At 53.3% G+C, this 19860-nt stretch overlaps 1 protein-coding gene across 1 annotated transcript in view; it reads right to left on the bottom strand.

Moving 5' to 3' along the window:
* LOC137457128 (zinc finger protein 850-like) overlaps nucleotides 1–19860 on the bottom strand; it is a 386697-nt gene that overhangs the window by 176921 nt on the left and 189916 nt on the right.

Below are 19860 nucleotides of genomic sequence, written 5' to 3' on the forward strand. Positions count from 1 at the left end.
CCAAGGTTTCTGTGGAGCTGCAGGGCAGTGCCTGTGTGCAGAGGTGGAGGGGCAGAGTCCCAGCACAGCAGCAGTGCCAGGGAGCCCCAGAGCTTGGGCTGTCCTCAGCTGCTCTCTCTTCCCTTCCACCCTCTCCTACTGAGCCTCTGTGCTGGGGCAAGGCCTGAGTGCTCTGGCAGCTTGAGCACTGTGCTGCTGTGTGGCAGTGCTGGGACTGCAGGCCAGGGCTGCTTGTGGTAGAGAGCTGTGCTCCAGAGCAACACTGCCATCAGAACAGGAGGTGTCTTCATGCATTCACACCCTAACCCCCTCCCATTACAGGCTGCACCTACTCAGAGTCCAAGATAGATATCCCTGAGCCCCTTCCAGTATAAACTCAGCCCAAACATGATTCCTTTATCCCCTCCCAGCACAGATGTGGCCTCATCCCAGCACAAACTGGATCCTATTGTCCTCTAGCACTGCAGCCTGGGCCCCATCCCAGCACAGAATCTATCCCCTGGCTCCTTTCCCAGTATTGAATGCATCCATCCCAGTACAAACTGCACACCCTCATGCCCTCCCAGTACAGTCCAGGCTCTGTCCCAGTCCAAGCAGGATCCCTATCATCCCTCCAGGTACACATTAGGCCTTGTCCCAATAAAAAGTGAATCCCCTTAGGCCCTTCCAGTGCAGCCTGGACCCTGTTCCAGTACAAGCTGTGTTCCCTGGGCACATTCCAGTACAATCTGGTCCCCACATAGTACAGTTGGGAACCATTTATCCCCTCCCAGTACAGACCTGGTCACATCTCAGTACAAACTGCATTTCCTGAACCCTTCCCAGCTCAGATGTGCTCTTATCCCAGGACAAACTGCATCACTTCGCCATCTCCCATACAGTTTCCTGTGCCACTACAAAGTGCATCCCTTGGACCCCTTACCAGTTCCTATTGCATCCCTCCACATGTTAACTGTGTACTCTGGTTCCAATCCAGTACAGACTGGGCCCACTCCCAGTACAAACTGCATCTCCTGACTTCCTCCCAGTACAGACTAGGCCCTGTCCAAGACAAACTGGTGCCCTGATCCCAGCCCAGTATAGTCCAAGACCTATCCCAGAGGAAATAGATCCCATGGCATCACCCAGTACAGACTGGGGACCTTCCCAGTGCAAACTGCATCTCCTGATCTCCTGCCAGTACAGGCAGGGTCTCATCCCACAGCAAAGTTGAAGCTCTGACCCCCTCCAAGTACCAAGGGCTTCGCTCCCACTGCAAACCAGAGAACAGGACTCCTTCCCAGTAGACTGTGCCTGCTTCCAGGAAAAGCTGCACCACCTGAACCCCTCCCAGGACAAGACTGGAACCACTCCCAGTACAAGCTGCATTCCTTAACCACGCCCCAGGCAGACTGGGAAACATCCCAGAAAAGCCTGAGTCCCCTGGACACATCCCAGTACAGTCTGGGACTCATCCCAGTACATATTGGGGTTCTTAATACCCTCCCACCACAGCCTGGTCCCTGTCACAGTCACAATTCCATACCCTAATCAAACCAGAGTCCAGTCTTGGCCAACTCCCATTTCAAAGTGGGTCCCATTAACATCTCCAAGTACAGCCCAGGCCTTGTCCCAGTAAAAACTGATTCCACTCATCCCATCCTGTGCTGTTTAATACTTTTATCAGTGCTATAGACAGAAGGATGGAGACACCATCAGCAAGTGTGCAGATGGCACCAAGCTGAGTGGTGCTGTTGAGATGCCAGAGGGACAGGATGGCATCCAGAGGGCCCTGGACAAGCTGGAGAGGTGGTGCCCAGTTGACCCTCATGAGGTTCACCAAGAGCAAGAGCAGGATCCTGCAGCTGGGCTGGAACAATCCTCACTATCAATACAGGCTGGGAGAGGAGGTGATAGAAAGCAGCCCTGAGGAGAAGGTCTTGGGGGTGCTGGTGGGGGAGAAGCTGGACAGGAACAGGCAGTGTGAGCTTGCATCCCAGAAGGCCAATGGGAGCCTGGGCTGTATGCTAAGCAGCATGACCTGAGATGGAGAGAGAGGATCCTGCCACTTTGCTCTGGTAAGACCTCCCCTGAAGCCCTCAACACAGGAAGGACATGGAGCTGATGGAGCACATCCACAGGAGGGCCACAGAAATGATCAGGGGCTTGCAGCAGCTCTGCTGTGAGGACAGACTGAGGGAACTGGGGGTGTTCAGCCTGGAGAAGAGGAGGCTCTGGGGAGACCTAATAGCAGCCTACTAGTACCTGTATAGGGATACAAGAAGGATGGAGAGGGACTGTTTGCAGAGGCCTGCAGGGACAGGATGAGAGGCAGTGGCATCAAACTAGAGAAAAGTAGATTCAAATAGGATATGAGGAAGAACTCCTTCACTATGAGGGTGGTGGAACACTGGAACAGGTGGCCCGAGGTGATTGAGGCCTCTTCCTGGAGATATTCAAGGTGAGGCTCCCAGTTCAGACTTCCTGTGCTCTGACCCTCACCTGCATCCCCTCCCACCCCTGAGTGATCCTGCTTGGCACCTGGCACAGGGCAGGAGCTGGGAGCTGCCAGAGGAAGAGGAGTAGGAGGTGGCCTGTGGCTTGGAAGCTCATGGACACCAGGAGCAGATGGGTGGCAATGCCATGGGCAGCTCAGCTTTGCCTGAGGATCTCCTGCACAGCAGCAGGCACAAGGCTGGGCAGGGGCTGGGAGGTCACTGCTGGCTCAGCAGCTGAGAGGGCAGCAGCAGGGAGAGGGCAGGAAAGGGACTGGGAGGTCACTTCTTGCTGCAGCAGCTGAGAGGGCAGCCCCTGAATCCTGCCTGGCCTCTGTGCTTTTGGCCTCCCAGCTGCCAGAGTCCCCAGCTGAAGGCATGTGGAGGGCAAGAGACTTGTGTAACTCCCTGTCCCTAAGCACCTGGTTGCCCCTGCAGGAAGAGCCTTGGAGCTGGGTTGTCAGCTCCCTGCCACCTGAGGGCCTGAGGGGACAGCAGCAGGGACAGGGCTTGGCTGTGGCTGCTGGAAAAGCTGAAAGGCAGCAGCAGGGACCTGCCTTGGAAGGCCCTGGAGATGTTTCTTGTGCCTGCTCAGCTGCCAGGCCACAAGCAGGCTGAGGCCTTGGGCCAGCATTGGGACATCAGGGATGGCAGAGGAGCTCCTAGGGCAGGAGGAGCCACATGGCCCTGAGGTGAGTGTGAGGCCACTGCAAACTCCAATCCCTTTGTGCCATTGGCAAGCAACATGAGCAGGAGGTGACCTGTGGCTGAGCAGCTCATGGACACAAGGGAGGAGATGGGTGGCAATGCCATGGGCAGCTCAGCTGTGCTTCAGGCTTTCCTGCACAGCAGCAGGCTCAGGGCTGGGCTGGGGACTGTGCCATCCCTTGTGCCTGCCAAGCTGAGAGGCAGCAGCAGGGAGGTGCCTTGGGTTTTGCTTTGCAACTGGAGGTTCTGCTCAGTGCCCAGGCAGAAAGGCCTCTGGCAGGGACCATTGCCAATGGCCTGGGATGGAGCAGAGCCTGAGCAGAGTGAAGAAGGTCAAGTGCAGCTGGGCTGTGGTAGGAGGAGTGTGGCCATCCAGACACAGAGGTTGTCCTCCCCTGCACTCAACACTGCTGTGACCACATCTGGATTCTTGGTGTCTGGCTTTGGGACTTCTGCTCTGAAGGACTTTTGAAGAGCCTGAGAAGCTTCAGAAGATATCTGCAAGGACTGGGATGGAGAGCCTGAGGAACTGGGGCTTCTGTAACCTGGTGAAATACAAGCTCAGGGCACTACAGATGCAGTGTGGACATGCTTGAAATCTGGGAATGATACAGCTTCTAGTGATTGTGGGACAGGAAGACAACCTCCACAGAGTGCAAATTTTAGGGTCCAGAGTGGAGATGTTCTGAGGTGGTTTGAGGCCAGGCAGATCCTTTCTTGCCCTTGAGAGTATACAGGAGTTGAGGAGAAAGAAAGGTCACTCAAAGGGGATCCTTGTGGTCCAAGAGGCCCTGGCTCTGTGTTTCAAGAAATGGCCATGGAGAACAGACAGAGCAGGGAGGGTACAGAAATGTCATGGTGAGAGCTGCTAGGAAAGCAAGATGGGTGTCAAGGGCATGAGGGGAAAGAGCTGCAGGCCTGGGGTAGTGTAGCACCACCTGCAAGGCTGACAGCTCAACAGGACTGAGGTCTTTCTCCTCCTGTCTGTGGCATTTGCCTCTCCCACCAAGGCCAGGGAGGTGAAACTTTAGCTTGAGCCTCTCTGCATCTGACTGCCCAGGCTCTGTGGTCAGGGCTTGGTCTTTCTGCTGCAGAAACCAAAGCCAGTGTGGGGGACAGTGTAGGACAACCTGTGGTGGGGATGGCAATGGGCACTGGCAAGGCTAGAAGTCATCAAGAGAACCCAAGGCTTTGCCTGCCTCACTGTGGCAATCATCCACTACCAAGGGCTGTGAGGAGACTTCCTAAGGTACCAGGGGGTCCTCAGTGCCTCCTTAAACAGCCCCAGGAAGGCTGGGGACTCTCATCCCCTTGTCCTTTACTCAGCATCACAAAACCCCACACCCCACAGCACCTGAGGAGCCCTGACCCATACATGAGGGGCAGGATCTGCCTGCCCAGGCACTGTGGTCAGGATTTGGCCTTTCTGCTCCATGAACCAAACCCAGAGTTTGCTCTCCTGCACTTTGCCTTTGTCTTCTGCAATCATGGCCTCCACTGAGCTGCTCTAAGGAGCCCTTGGGAGGCTTTGTTGGTAATGCCCCTCAGTGGGGCCAATCAGTGCTTCAAGGTACTTTGTGTTTTCCTTCTGACTTCTGAAGAAGTTTCTTCAGTCTTCTCTCAGCACCTGAGGTTCCTGCAATGAGTCCCAAGTGCCCTAAGGAGATGTTTGTGTCTCTGCAATCCTCTTCAGGATTTCAAAGTGCACCTCACAAAGCTCAATTTTGTATGCCAAAGATAAAATATTTTACTCCATTTCAGTTCAGAGCAGAGATGATAATTCCCCAAGTGACACTGACCCAGGCTGTCTCAGCAGGACATCTGCACTTGCAGGCACATCTGTCCTTCAGGGCTGTCATTGAATGGACAACTTTGCTCCTCACCCTCCCCAACCTCCCCATTGCTGTCACTGCCCACCTGGGGCTTACAAGGTGATTCAGCAGAATCTGTTCTAATCCAAGAGCCTCTGAATGACAGAGTGGATAAGGAAAAGGCTGACCCTGAGTGACTGCAAGTGATCCTGAATTGAAATCTATTTCTATGGCTGTGCCTGGAGAGAAGCACCAAGCACACAGACACAGGGAAAGAGCTGAATGGGTTCAGTGCATGATAGAAACCTTGCCGCTGGTGATAGCAAAGGTGTCTGTCCAAAGACACAGAGAGGTGGAGAGGTGGTTGCCTGAGCGTGCCCTGGAGTTCAGTCTCCTTCTGCTGGAGCTTAGGGCAAGCACTCACAAAGCTTTGGCATTCTTAGGGCAAAAGAACTGAGCCTGGAGAAGTCTGACTTGGTGCTGGCCCTTGGTGCAGGTTGTGCCTGAGTGATGTCTGTGTGGGGGAGATGCTGGACACAGCTGCGGTGATCCAGGAGAGCTCCAAGGCTCTGGCTGTAGGGTCACTGTTTTGAGAGGGGGAGATCATTGACTTCCATCAGGTGTTTCTCTGATCTGGAGAGCTTTGGATGCTGAATCATCCTGGGACTTGTTGCCACTTGCACAGACCCTGAAGTTTTTGACCTCCAAAGTTTTCTATCACCTCCCTGTTGGCTGTGGTCCAAGCACAGATGCACTGAGCTGGCAGGAGGTGACAAACCCCCAAGCCATAGGGATAGAAGTGCAAGGCTGGAAGAGTGAGGGTGCATCACACCAAGGACACCTCTCACGGCTCTGTTTCTCTCTGTCCTGATCCATACCTGGCTTACCCTGGACTAGCTCATGGCCTAGGCAAGGAGGAAGGGGGAATCCCATCAGGTCTTGAGTAGGTTCCCAGTGACAGGGGGACTGTGCCTGCACAATCTCCTCTGTGACTCGAGTGCATTTCTCTCATCCAGGGAGTGGCTGTGTGGTTGCCTCTTGCCTCTGTGCCTCTCAACAGAGAATGTCATCATCCAATCAGAATGGGAAGGAAATTTGGTGGTTCCTTAGCCTCCAAAGTCTTCTTCAATGTCATTCAGTGACACAAAGCACACAGGAAACACTGATAATGGGAAGTGTCTGCAGCACTGTGACTTGCTTGGCCATCCTCCTAACTCTCACTACAAACCAATGTGGAACAGCCAGCACAGAGCAGAGCAGGCAGGAAAATCACAGTGGCTGTGACACCAGGGGCAGTGGCCCAGCTGCTGCTGGACACCATCCAAATAGCACTTCCCACCACCAGTGCTCTCCACTCCTCTTGGTTACTTTTAGCACTCAATGCATTTGTTCAGTGTCATGTTGGACTCTGGGCAGAGACTTTTGTCCTGCTCTCCTGATTGTTGTAGCAGGCTGATGGAATCAGGGTGCTGGAGGAGTTGTTGGATTGCAGTGAAATTCTTTCCAATGGGTGTAGGTTGTAGCTAACCATACAACATGTGAGCAAAGACACATCCTGGTGAGGAGTTATTGGCACAGAGAATTTCCAATCACAGCCAATGATTACAGAGACATCACACAGACAGAAACTGAACTGATTGCTGTGGTGGTGTTCCAGAACTGTGACAAATATTGTGGTGCAGGCCCAGCTGGTTCCAGCACCATGAGCTGAGATACAAACTAACAGAGCAGTTGAGAGCAGGACCAGGGCTGCAAGGGGAGCCAAGGGGCCCAGACCTGCAGAGCCTGTGGCTCCTTCTTCAGGCATAGGTGAATGTTACAATTCCCCTTTCCCACAGCCTATCCCCACTCAGTTCCCTGTTGCATCTTGATTTGAACAGGGGCTCTTCTCCCCATTTGCCTTTCCCATCTGCTTCAAGGATACAGCATTTGGTTCTTTTTCCCTTCCATCCTTTCTTATATGGTTTGGTTGCACATCTCATCCCCTCCAGGGCCTCACACAGACCTGAAGGCCATCTCAACGGTTCATTATCACTCCCTTTTTGGGTTCACATTGATTGATTGTATGGCAAACTAAGTCATTGATCAACATGGATCTACAGGCTGCAGCCCAGGCTCTGGTTGTCTCTCTGGGCTGCAAGTGCTCACTGCTGGCTCCTGTGGAGCTTCTCATCCACCAGCACCCACAAGGCCTTTTCTTCATGGCTGCTCTCAAGCCAGTCCCTGCCCAGCCTATATCAGGATCCATGTACATGGTCTCTGTGCACAGTGTCCTGTGGGGTGCATGGGGATTGTTTTTAGGACTGTCCATGGAATCCGAAATACAAAACCTATTTATGGGTTTGGTCATGGGGAAGTTACACCAACAACCTGAATTTGGTTGGGCTGTTGTGTTACAATCTTTGTGCTCTGGGTTGGTAAAATGGGTGTAGAAGATTTTAATTTCATTTGGTTTCTGGTGAGTAGATCCATTGACTACCTGCATCCAGTCTGCATTTTCTCCTCTGCCATGGATTGCAGTTGAGCCACCTGAGGAGAGCTGTCCCAGCCTCAGGCAGGTTTGCTGTACCTTTCATTTCCATGGAAAACAAGAGAGAGCTTAGCCTGCCTTGTTCTGTGGTGTTTCAGTACTTCCAGTGGATCTCAGCAGCACCTGGTCCCCAGGAGCTTGTGCTTGGGCCATGGTGAGTGTCCTTACTGCAAGGAGGAGGAAGGGAGGAGTGGGTAAGTGGTGTACATTGTAGACAGAGTTGCCACTGGTGTCTGCCCAGCTGATCCATGCAGTGAGGACAGAGTCTGCTCTCAGCACTGACTTGGTCACAAATCCAAACCACAGCACCAGAGGAGCTGCTGTGAAGAAAATTAACTCCATCAAGGCTGAAACCAGGATGATCTCCCCCTCACTCCATACCCTTATGGGGTGAAGGCACATTATGCCCAGAATTATGCTCAGATATTGAAACCTCTCGCAGCATGTGGACAAGTTCCCCCTCTTTTCATGAGGGGAACAAAGGTCAAAGTGGCACAGACCCCTGTGTGGCAATGCCAGCGACGAGCAGTGTGAGCAATCTGGCAGTGCAGGCCTAGAGCCTGACATGGCAGTAGGCCATGCTCAGCATAAGTGCAGAGTCAGCTAGTAGTGTAGCAAAACAGAGCTGTGCCTGCAGCATGTAACTAAAACAAGGCACTGGTAGCTATAAACATGGACAGTTATCTTGGGACAACAGGACATGCACCTGCATCAACAAACCTTGTGTGTCATTAGTAGTTGGATCAATAATCTGTAATAGTGCAATGTGTGGTCACTCATGGGGAACCAATGAAGCCATGCCAACAGGGCACTCCGAGTTTATATAAGTTGTAGCAGTTCCCTTGCTATGCACTTCTGCCTTTCCTGTCTCTTCTTCTTCTACACTTTACAGTGCTATACTTGCACCACAGGCCTGCACCACAGGTCTGCAACACTGGAACAATAAAGGAACAATACTCAATCATATTGGTCAGCCGTATTGATTCCAATCTCCATCGTCTATAGTGCTGTGGTGCAAGAGGTGATCCAGAAGGAGTCTGGACAGCCCATGTCTGCCTTTGTGTGTCAAGGAACAGGAGCAAGAGTGAAGAGGCCTGACTGAAGGTGTGGAAATGTGAGGGGGAGAGCTGGCTGGGGAAGCCAGATGGATGTCAACAGCCCTGAAGGGAAAGAGCTGCAGGCATGGGACAGTGTAGAACAGCCTGCAGGAGGGATGGCCAAGGGCTCTGGCAGGGCTGAAAGGCTCAACAGGGACAAGGTCTTGATCCTGTTCCTTCTGGCAGCAGCTTCTGCCACCATGGCTGCTGAGAGGAAGTTTTAGTTGGAGGCTCTCAGGATCTGCGTTTCCAAGGCCTGAAGGTCAGAGCTTGGCCTTTCTCTTTCCTAAACCAAGGCCAGGGTTTGTTCAGCTGCACTTTGCCTTTGTCTGCCTTCAATCATGACCTTCATTGAGCTTCTCTAACCACCCCTTGGAGGCTTTGTTGCTAATGGCCCTCAGTGAGGCCAATTAATACTTCAAGGCACTCTTTGTTTTTCTTCTGAGTTCTTGAGCAGATTCCTTCAGTCTCCTCTCAGTGTGTGAGGCTCAGGCAATGATCCCTAAGTGCCCTAAGAGCTATTTGTGTCTCTGTAGTTTTCCTCAGGATTTCAAAGTGCTCCTCACAAAGCTCCTTTATTATTTATTTCCTATCAAAGGTAGAATATTCTGTTAGCTTTCACTTCAGAGCAGAGATGATAATTCACCAAGTGACACTGACCCAGGCTGTCTCACCAGGACATCTGCACTTGCAGGGAAATCTGTCCTTCAGGTCTGACACTGAATGGACAGCTTTGCTCCTCACCCTCCCCAGCCTCCCCACTGCTGTCCCTGCCCAATCCCAATCCCATCCAAGGCTTTCCAGGCATTGAAGCCTCTGGGTTTTGCCAATATCATGAGCACAATGCCAATGGACAGTAGCTTCATTAGTACAGGTTGGGCTATCTGTAGCTGTGGTAGGGATTCACTCCTCTGTCCATCAGGTCCATGGGCAGTAGCCATCACTAGTTCCATGGGACTAAATGTTTGAATTTTGGGGCTTCCATATATTCCTTATCAGCTGCTGACAGTAAAAACTGCTTCTGCCAACTGTGTGTCCCAGCTGTGCCTTGGGCTGAGTCTTTTACTAAGACCATTGGTCTGTTCAGCTACACCATTAGCCTGAGGATAATATGGGGTAGGGAACACTCCTTTAATTCATTCTCCTTGCACCCAGTCTTGCACTGTGCTCACTGTGAAGTGTGATCCATTGGCACTTTGGACACACTCAGGCACAGGTGGAATGCTGAACCATTTCTCCAGAGCTTCATTCCTTTGAGCTCCTGTGGCAGTACTGGGAGCTGTGGCCATGGTTCATCCTGAAACCACTTCTGCTCCTACCAAGACATAACTTTTCCCAGGAGAGGTCTTCAAAGGGCCAACAGGATCTATTTGCCAGGGACTACACAGAGTCTTCTTGTGTCTGGTGTGTTGGGGAGAGGCTTGGTTTGGGTGGTTGGCCTTAAGCCTTACCCAACATTGTGGACAAGATCTAAGAATTGTTTCAAACTGACTGTCCTCGAGGCTGACACTCAGAATAGAGGTTGGCCTTCCCTGGGTGGCCTCTTCTGATGTGCAGCCACTCAGCCAATCTTGTTCAATCTTCCCCTTCATTGTTCACCACAGGAATTTTTGCTGGGTGATCTGCCTGCTGGTTCCATTTTGCAGCAGCTCCTCCCTTCTGTGCATGGCCTTTGACCCATCCTACCTGTGAGCATCTTGAGTGACCTATTTCTCAGAATCATTGCCAGTCTCCAGCTCTCCAGATTGATTAGATTCCCCCTAACACATCCATTCAGTGGCATCTTTGTAGGCTGCACAGGAATCAGTGTGAATAGCAGTGGCACCATTCTCTGCTGCCAGCATGAGTGCAGGGCAATTCTCCTTCCTGTGCACCACCTTCCTCTGACACAGTCTTCCCAGTACCAACCTCCATCACTGCAGCTTTCTGTTGCCATTTGCCTCCCATGCAGTGGGTGGATGCAGCTATGAACCACACTCCTCCTGCATTTGAGTCTGTGGTCAGCTCAGCTGCTGCCTTAGTTGCAGAGAGTTCATAGGGCAGACCTAACAGCACTGTGTCTGCAGTCCCAGGCTGTGGTAGGTTGGAAACTTCTGCTGGAGCCTTTCTCATTTTCCAGTGACTGTCCAGTGAGCAGCACTCAAGCCAAGAAAGACAAGGCAAAAAGAAGACATCAGGAATCTATTCAAGATCCATTCCTGGCCAGCCCTGCAGCTTGCTTCTCATCAGGGGATCGTAGTCTTCCTTCACCAGGCATGGGTGCAGGGCTCCTTGGCAGGAAAGTGTATCCCTCCCTCCCCACCCAGCCCTCCCCGACTGTGTGGGAGTCTCCTCAGGGCCTGAATTGAAACTGACACACCTCCCATGACAGACTGAATACTTTTATCATCTCCCAGTACAGGCTGGATCCTAGGTTTCCCTCCCAGTACAGCCTGGGCCCCTCCCATCCTCTCTACTCAGTCCCCTGCTCAAATGTAGTGAAGCAGAGTGAATCCCTCACCTCATCCCTTACACCTCAGCCCATCCCATACCCACTCCTGACCCTGACTCTGCCCCCATTGCTCATCCTGCGTCTAGCCTTTACCCTTGGCATTGACCCTTGGGTGTTAACCCCAGGCCTCAACCCAGCCACAACCTAAACTCTGCCTCTCAGAACTGGCCCTTGCCAGAACACTCAGCAGGACATCTGAAGGAAGAAGACTTCTGAACAAATGGAGATAAAGCAGCAGATGGCAGCTCTAGACAGAGAGAGAAATAAGGCTGAGTCTGGAAAGCAGGCTGGGTTCTCACACCCCTGGGCCTCACTAACAAGAGAAGGACAGTTCTGTGGGATTGGCAGAGGACCAACAGGAACAATACATGACAGACGACATGGGAACTGCAATGTTGTTTAAAGGAGAGGAGGTGGCAGCAAAGACCAAGACATGGAAGGACTTTATCTATCAAATAAGTTTTTATCCTTCTAATGCCTGTGTGTTACTGAGTCCTAGATGAGGACCATGGTTAACCTTTTCAGCACAGGTTCATTTTGGAGTGAGCATTCCATGTCCATGCAGGTTAGTGAAGGATACTGCTGAATGGCTATGGGAGGCACTGAGTTTGATTTCCTCACTTCACTTTCAAGACCCTCCCAGGATCCCTCAATGACACCTCCCTGAAGTGGGCACATGGCTTCATCCCTGGCCCTGGGGAAGAAATGTCCCCAAAAGTGGCCTTTTGGAAAAGAAATGTCAAAGAAAAAGCAGCAAGAGACAATAATTTATTAGGGTTGGAGGTTTCCATTCTAATTAGGCATTATCCTTGGGATGAGGCTTTTCTTTTATCTCTAGGAATGCCAAAGTGTTGAGGAACAAACAACCAAATCCCAGCCCAGCTGCAGTGGTGGCAGTGGCTGTGGTGACTCAGCACTGTCATTACTCTCCTCAGCACTGGCTGGTGCTGAGAAGGGCAGGGGCACATTTGCTTCTGAGGAAAGAAGGTGTAAAAGAGGAGATTGCAGTTCAATCTGCTGGCAAAGGCCCTCCAGGGGGGTCACATTTGGCCTGGCAGTGCCGGGGTCGGTGTATTGCTGTGTCGCCTGGGGCACGCTGGTCACCGGCATGGGGGTGAATATGCCAGGTGAGGGAGGAGCTGCGGCTGAAGCCCTTGCTGCAGCCTGTACAGGGGAAGAGCTGGCACCGGTGTGGGTGCTGCGGTGCTGGCTATCTCGGAGGAGCCCTTGCTTCAGGCAGCTCAGAGGTGCAGCTGCTTCTGGCTGTGGACACGGTAGTGTTGGAGGTTGGAGCTGAGGGTGAAGCTGTTGCTGTAGTCACCACTGACAGAGGGCTGGGCACTGGACTGTGGGCAGTGGGGCTTCAGCAGCTCCAAGCTGGGTGGGAAGCTTTGCCCACTCTCAGGGCACTGATGTGGCTGCTTGGGTGGCACAGAGGGGCTCATATGGATTTGCCCTCTTCCTCCTCTTCATCCTCCTCCTTCTTCTCTTTATTCTTCTCCTATCATCCTCCTCTTCTACATCATCCCCTTTGTCCACCTCATAATTATTGTCCTCTTCCTTCTCCTAATCCTCACATACTTCATCCTTGCTGTCCTCATCCATGTCTTCATCAACCACTTCTACTATTCCTCAAGGCTGAGCTTTGACTCCTCCAAATTATTCTTCAGGTGATTCTTCTCCTCCAGGATCTTGTCCAGGTCCTTCTGGGAGGCCATGCTGCTGAGAGGAATGGTCACCCCTGTGCTCTTGGGCAAATCCTTGGGGACCAAGTGACTGAGAAGCAAGGACACTGTGTGTGACTTCTTGCAATGGAGGGATCAGAGCCCTAAATCCTATGCTGAGTACCCTGGTTGTAGTGCTGATGGGGCTGGCACCCCCAGGACGTAGCCATCCCAACCATCCCCCTCTGGCCATGCAACTGATACCTGACCACCTGGGGCTCAGGGAGATGAAATCCTAAATTCCCATCACAGTCAATGACCCTCAAAGCTCCACAAGTGGTGAAGTGTGGTTTGGGAGGAGGGTCTGGAGAGGGTTGAGAGGTGCTCAGGGGTCAGCTGGAGCCTGGGACCTTGCTGCTGTCACAAAGTTGGGTTCTTTATGTTCTGGCCTGTTCCAAGGAGCAGATCTGAAACTGTGCTCCTCCCCAGCACAAAGGAGCAGGGCTGATGGAGAGAAGAGCAGGATATGACCCCAGGCAGAGAGAAGCAAAGGGTTAGAGGAGAGGACTGACCTGCAAGGAATGGCTCAGCCCTGACCAGGGCTCTCCCAGCCTTGCACTGCTCTCCCTATGGCTTGGGGGTTGGTCACCTCCTGCCAGCTCAGTGCATCTGTGCTTGGATCACAGCCAACAGGGAGTTGATAGAAAACTCTGAAAGTCAAAAACTTCAGGGTCTGTGCAAGTCGCAAAAGATCCCAGGATGATTCAGCATCCAAGGTTCTCCAGATCAGAGAAACACCGGATGGAAGTCAATGATCTCCACCTCTAAAAGCAGTGACCCTAGAGGCAGAGCCTTGGAGCTCTCCTGGATCACAGCAGCTGTGTCCAGCATCTCCCCCAGGCAGACATCTCTCAGGCACAACCTGCACCAAGGGCCAGCACCAAGTCAGACTTCTCCAGGCTCAGGTCTCATCCTCTGAGAATGTTGAAGCTTTGTGAGTGTTTGCCCTGAGCTCCAGAAGGAGGAAACTGAACTCCAGGGCAGCCTCTCTGCCAGCTACCTTTCCACTTCTTTGTGTGTTTGGACAGACACCTTTGCTGTCACCATGTTGGGGGGGCTCTATGTTCCACTGGAGGCAACCAGATCTGTCCCTGTGTCTGTGTGCTTGGTGCTTCTCTCCAGGCACAGCCATAGGAATAGATTTGAATACAGGATTGCTTCATGAGGAAGGGCTGCTAGGATCCAACCTTTTCATCTGCTTCTCACTCTCAAGAACTCTTGACTGGCTGAGAAATCACAGCCATGGCAGAACTTCTTGGCTTTGCCTCAGCCTTGTGGACAGGCAAGCTGCTGAGAGACAGCTTGTGCTGAGCAGATGGTTCCAGAGAGCTTGGATTGCTGAGGCAACTTTCTCAGCCTTGGCTTTGCTTTGCTTCCAAAGAGCAACAATTCTTCTGTGGCTATGTGCAGGCAGTTCTCTAAGGAGGGCAGGGGGCAGCTGGTGCCATGGAGCTGTGAGCTCCAGCTGCAGAGAGCAGTGGAGAAGTCTGATGCAAGGAGCAGGGATGTAAAGCCCATGTGGGCAGTGACAGCAATGGGGAGGTTGGGGAGGGTGAGAAGCAAAGTTGTCCACTCAGTGTCAGCCCTCAGAGGGCAGCTTCTCCTCCCAGTCCAGACCCCCTGAGCAGACAGCCTGGATCATTCTGGCTTGGTGGATGCTGCTGTCACCTCTGCCATCATCTGAGGAAGAATCAAATAGTTTACCATCAAAATCTGAGCTTTGTGAGGTGCACTTGGAAATTTGGAAGTAAACAACAAAGACACAAAGAGCTCCTCAGGGCACTTGGGAATCATTCCGTGAACCTCAGGTACTGAGAGAAGAGTGAAGAAACTGTGCAAGAAGCAAGAAGCAAAACACAAAGTACCTTGAAGCATTGATTGGCCCCACTGAGACTTGTTACTGCCAAAGCCTCCCCAGGGACTCGATAGAGCAGCTCAGGAGAGGCTGTGATTGCAGCAGACAAAGGCAAAGTGCAAGAGAGCAAACTCTGGCTCTAGTTTGTGCAGCACAAAGGCCAAGGCCTATGCACAGCCCCTGGGCAGGCAGATCCTGTCCCTCATGTGTGGGTCAAGGCTCTTCAGGTGCAGTGGGGGTGGGGTGTGGGTGTCATAGCAGCATAGCATGGCCTAGGTTGGAAGGGACCTCAGACCTCCTCTGCTCCAACCTCCCTGCCATAGGCAGGGATGCCTCTCCAATAGACTCAGCTGCTCAAGGCCTCATCCAGCCTGGCCTTCAACACCCTCAGGAGAGGGCATCCCACCTGGACAGCCTATTCCAGAGTCCCACAACCCTCATACTGAAAAACTTCTTCCTAAGACCCAGTCTAAACTTCCTTTTCCTCACCTTCAAACCTTTCCCTCCTCTCCTGTCACCAGACACCCTCATGAAGAGTTCCTCTCCAGCCTTCCTTTAGGATCCCTGCAGGGTTTGTGATGCTGAGTGGAGGACAAGGGCCTGACAGTCCCCAGCCTTCCTGGGGCTGTGGAAAGAGGCAGTGAGGCCCTCCCAGTGCCTTAGGACAACATCTCCTCACAGGCCTTGGGGGCAGAGAATTGCCAGAGTCAAGAGGGCACAGCCTTGGCTTCTCTTCATCACTCCCACCACTGCCATTGCCCTTTGCCAGCTCTACCACAGCTTTGTCCTGCACTGTCTCACAGCTGCTTCTCCTGCCCTGCAGGCTGCAGACACTCATCTCACTTCCCCACCTTGGCCTTTCCATGTAAGTTCCTGAGACACAACTGAGCACAGGATTGCACACTCAGCCCTCAGCCTCCTTGTGGCCAGAGCCTGAGCAGATCCAAGTTTCACCAGATCCATCTGGGAGATTTTCTACCAAGGCTTTGAGTGGAGAAGCTGCTGGCTCTGTCCTGCTGCATGTGTGGAGGAGACTCCTGCACATCCTCTTGTCCAATGATCCTGCTCAGGGCAGGGTTAAGCAGATGAGGTCCCTCAAGGGCTCTGCCCAGTTTGGCTTCATCTCCAGAGGAGCTGCAAAGGCCCTGGGTCAGATGGTGCAGGGAGTTCATGATGACATTCCACATCGCTGGCCCAAGGGCTTGCCCTGAGGGATGCCACTGGGAAGTGTCTGACAGGAGGACTCTCCACTGGTGACATTTGGGCTTCCTCCACCACCCAGCCACCACCTCATCCATTTCTGCACTCCAGTTGTCAGCAGTCTGGCTCTAAGGAGGGTATGGGGGACCATGGCAAAGCCTTGGCTAAGGGCCAGGGACAAAACCTCCCCTTCTTGCCCCTACCCATATGGTTTCAGCAATACCTCTCTTGTCCTGCAAGGGCCTGCAAATGGCTGCAGAGGTGTTTGAGCCTTCACCTTCCCAGGGACTGTGCTGAGGGTGACCACCTGCAATGTTCCCCACCCTCCTTTTTGGTGTTCTTGGAGAGGCCTTTTCCAAGGAGCCCAGAACCTCTGGGATGGCTCTGTGCACATCTCAGGGCACAGTCCAGCAAGGGTAATGTGAGCAGATAGGAGCCTGCCCAAAATATCTGAGATGAATCTCCCTGGGCCAGTAGGGTTTGTTCTGGAGTGACACACAGCAATGTCCCAGCTCTCTCAGGTGTTCACATCTGAGCTGGCCTCGCGGACCCCTTATAGAGTGTAGGATGTTCAGAGACAGAGTCTTTCCCCATCACTCACACAGGCCCTGCCCTGCAGCAGTCAGAGAGTCTCCCTGGCCTCCTGCTGCCCCTGCCAGAGGCTTGGAGGCTCCTCACACCTCCAGTGCCTTGGCACCTCCAGCAATAGCTGATGGTGTTTGTTCACTCAGGTTCACCTCAGCTCATCTGCTGACATTTCATCTGCACAATGCAAACAGGCACTGCTGACCTCCTGAGGCCATGTCCTCCTGTGGAGGGACAAAGAGTCTATCCAAGCTGAGTGTGAGGCTGCTGTTGGAAATGGGGGTTGTGAAGGCTAGTCTAGGATGACTGCCCTGGGACAGCTTCCCCAGGGTGTCCAGCGAACACAGACACAGTCCAGACCCTTCTCTGCTGATCCTTCAGGTCACTTGCAGGAGGCCTGGCTGGGTGAGGATGCTGCTGTGTGCCCCAGCCCTGCACACTCACACACTTTAGCTGTTCCCTGCTGTTTGCATCTCTTGGACAATTTCTTGGGCATGTTCTTGAAGGAAACTTTGAAGAAGACCTAAGCCTTCAGGCACTGCCCTAAGCAGATCACCTGTCTGTGTGGAACTGCTCTTGTGGAGGCCATCTGAGCCAAAGAAGTTCCCATGGCCTGTGTCTGCCTGTGGTCATGGGACTGCCACGCAGCAGGATGGTGCCCAAGCTGCCAGAGCACTCAGGCCTTGCCCCAACACAGGGGCTCAGCAGGAGAGGGTGGAAGTGGAATGAGAACAGCCCTGGAAAAACAAATGTGGGCAGGACCCTGTCAGAGCAGTCCTGGCTTTGGAGCACAGGGCAGGAACGGTGCTCTGGATTCCCCTGGGGTTCACAGGGCATGGAGCGGTGGAAGCAGCGACTCCTCTTCTCTCCCACAGCAGCAGGGTCACACAGCCATGCAGCTAAATGCTACTCCTGCTCTGTGCAGCTCCTCAGGCTGCTGCTTCAGGCTGAGGCAGATGTTTGCACTGCTGGACTCGGCTATGTCCCTTCCCTGGCAACTGGGCAGATTTCACCCTCGGGGGTCCAGCCCTCTTGAAGGCACATTGGGCACTTGGTCTCTTTGTTGTCCTATGACCACCACATTTCCATCTGCAAAGACCTTGGAGAGTGCCCAGAGATCTCCCAAGATGTGCTTGGGAGGCCTCATGCACATGACCAGTAGAGAGAGGCTGAAGGCCATGGGCTCAATGGTGTGAAGAGTGAGGACAGGAGCAGAGTAGCCTGAGAGTGCTTGGGGAGTGGTTTGAGACATGGAGAAGCTTTTCTGCACAGTGACAAAGTGCAAGAGAAAGAAACAAAGTCACAAAGTGCAGCTGGGGAGGTCCAGACTGGAGATGAGGAGAAAGAAATGTCACTGCAAGACATCCCCCAGCAGCAGCCTGGAGCACTCCAAGGCTTGGAGTTTCAAGGAACACCCAGGGAGGATGGAGAGAGAGCAGCAAAGGAAGGTGCCAGCAAGGTGGGGCAGCTGGCTGGGTGACTACAGCCTGCAGGGAAAGAGGCTCAGCTGATGCAGCAGCAGAGGACAGCCTGAGGGGCAGATGACAGAGGGCTGTGGGAGAGCTGAAAGGCTCCTGGCAGAGCCAAGCTCTTCCTGCCTTTGGTTCTGGCTGTGGTCTGTGGCACTGATGCATCTGAGGAGACAACTCCTCCTTGCAGCCCTGGGGCCTCATTACCTCCTTGTCCATCCTCAGGAGCCTGGGAGGGATTGTGCCATAGTCCTGCTCTTGACATTGGTCCTCTTCACATCTCACTGCTCCAGGAAGAGCCCTGAGGGGTGAGTGAGGGACAGGATCTGCCTGTCCAGGAGCCAGGGGTCAGGGCTTGACCCTTTGCATTAATGAAACACCTCCAGGTTTGCTCAGCATCAGAGACATCTTCCTCTGCTTGTCCTGACCTCTCAGCACTGCCTCCAGTGCTCTGCTCCAACCACAGCCTGCAGACACTTTCCCAGCAGTGTCCTCACTGGGACCCATCAACAAGAGAAGAAACTTCAGAGTTTGAAAGTGACTTAAACTTCTGGAGAGGTTTCATCATCTTCCTCTCAGTCTCTGATGTTTACCTGGCACCAAAGCCACCAGAGGGTCATTAAAATGCCCTTGGGTTGGTCCTCTGCTGCTCAGCTGGGCTGAGCTTCATGGCTGGAAGGAGCTGCTGGAAAGCAGGCAGCAATGAAAAGTGTCAGCTGTGCCCAGGAGCAGCTCCTCTGCTCTGCACAGCAGGGCTGAGGGCACTGCCAGTGGATCTCAGCAAGATGAAGAAGGTAAAGATAGCTTCGAGGTGTCCAGGAGGGTGACTGAGAGCTGACAGGAGGAAAAATCACTGCAGTCACTGACACGGTGAGTCTGTGGGGGCAGGGCAGTGCAGGTGCAGCTCCTGGAGGCATCTCCTAAAGCTGGCACAGCCACAGCTGGTGGGGGCTGGAAGGAAATCTTCCTGTGCAGAGGCTCTTTTCAGGCTTTTCTGAAGAGCTGTGGAGCCTTGGGGTGCAGGCAGGGGTGGTGAGGGCTGTCCTTCAGAGCAGGGTCCCTGCAGCCCAGGGGCTGTGTATTGGGGCAGGGACTCTGCTGCCTGCCAGGCTCAGCTCTCAGCCTGCCCAGGGAGCTCCACACAGTGCTGTGGGGAGAAACTGTGAGTGGCAGGAGACAGCCCTGGCAGGGCAGGGCAGGGTAGGACAGGGCAGGGCAGCGTCCTTCTGCTGTGGGGATAGAGCTGCATTGTCCAGAGCTGCTCACAGTTCTAGCTCATCTCTGGGTAATTCTGAGGAGGCTTCCAGAAGAGCATCAAGGCAGCATTTTGCTGGAAGGGAAGGAGTCTTGGCTTTGAATGTTGATCCCTTTGGTGTGCTGGGAGGGCAGTGTGAGAGTAGAGTTTATTTCACTGCTGTCCATAAGAATATGAGGTCTCATTAGCCTTTGAGCTGCTCCTGAGCCCCTGCACACCCAGAGCTGCCCCTGGGCAGTGTCCTGCTGCTGGGAGGGGTCTGTAGTGCAGAGCTGAGCACACAGCAGGTGGGATGGGCTCTGTCAGCAGGGACAGGGAGGAGAGCTAGGAACCGAGAAGCAGCTCCTGACAGGGACAGCTGCCAGCCACAGGGACTTGGGCAGCTGGGGGAGAGGGATCTACTGGCAGAGATGCCCTGGCAAGGGGGATCAGGCACCTCTGTGCCATTCTCTGCACTGCAGACACATTTCCCAATGCAACCTTTTGCTCTCCTCTTCTACCCAGCAGAGGCAGTGCCCTCAAAGCTATGGGCTCCAGGTCAGGAGTCACAACCTTGGCAGCTGACATTCATCTGGAGGCTCCTGGAGTGTGCACACAGAAGGACGTCCAAAGCTCTTCAGTTTCATCCTGTGAGCTGCAGAGAGCAGAGCTGGGTAAGGAG

Source organism: Melanerpes formicivorus, unplaced genomic scaffold (genome assembly GCF_026170545.1).
Source record: "Melanerpes formicivorus ecotype bairdi unplaced genomic scaffold, bMelFor1.0.p_v2 SCAF_160, whole genome shotgun sequence".
Taxonomy (NCBI): Eukaryota; Metazoa; Chordata; class Aves; order Piciformes; family Picidae; genus Melanerpes; species Melanerpes formicivorus.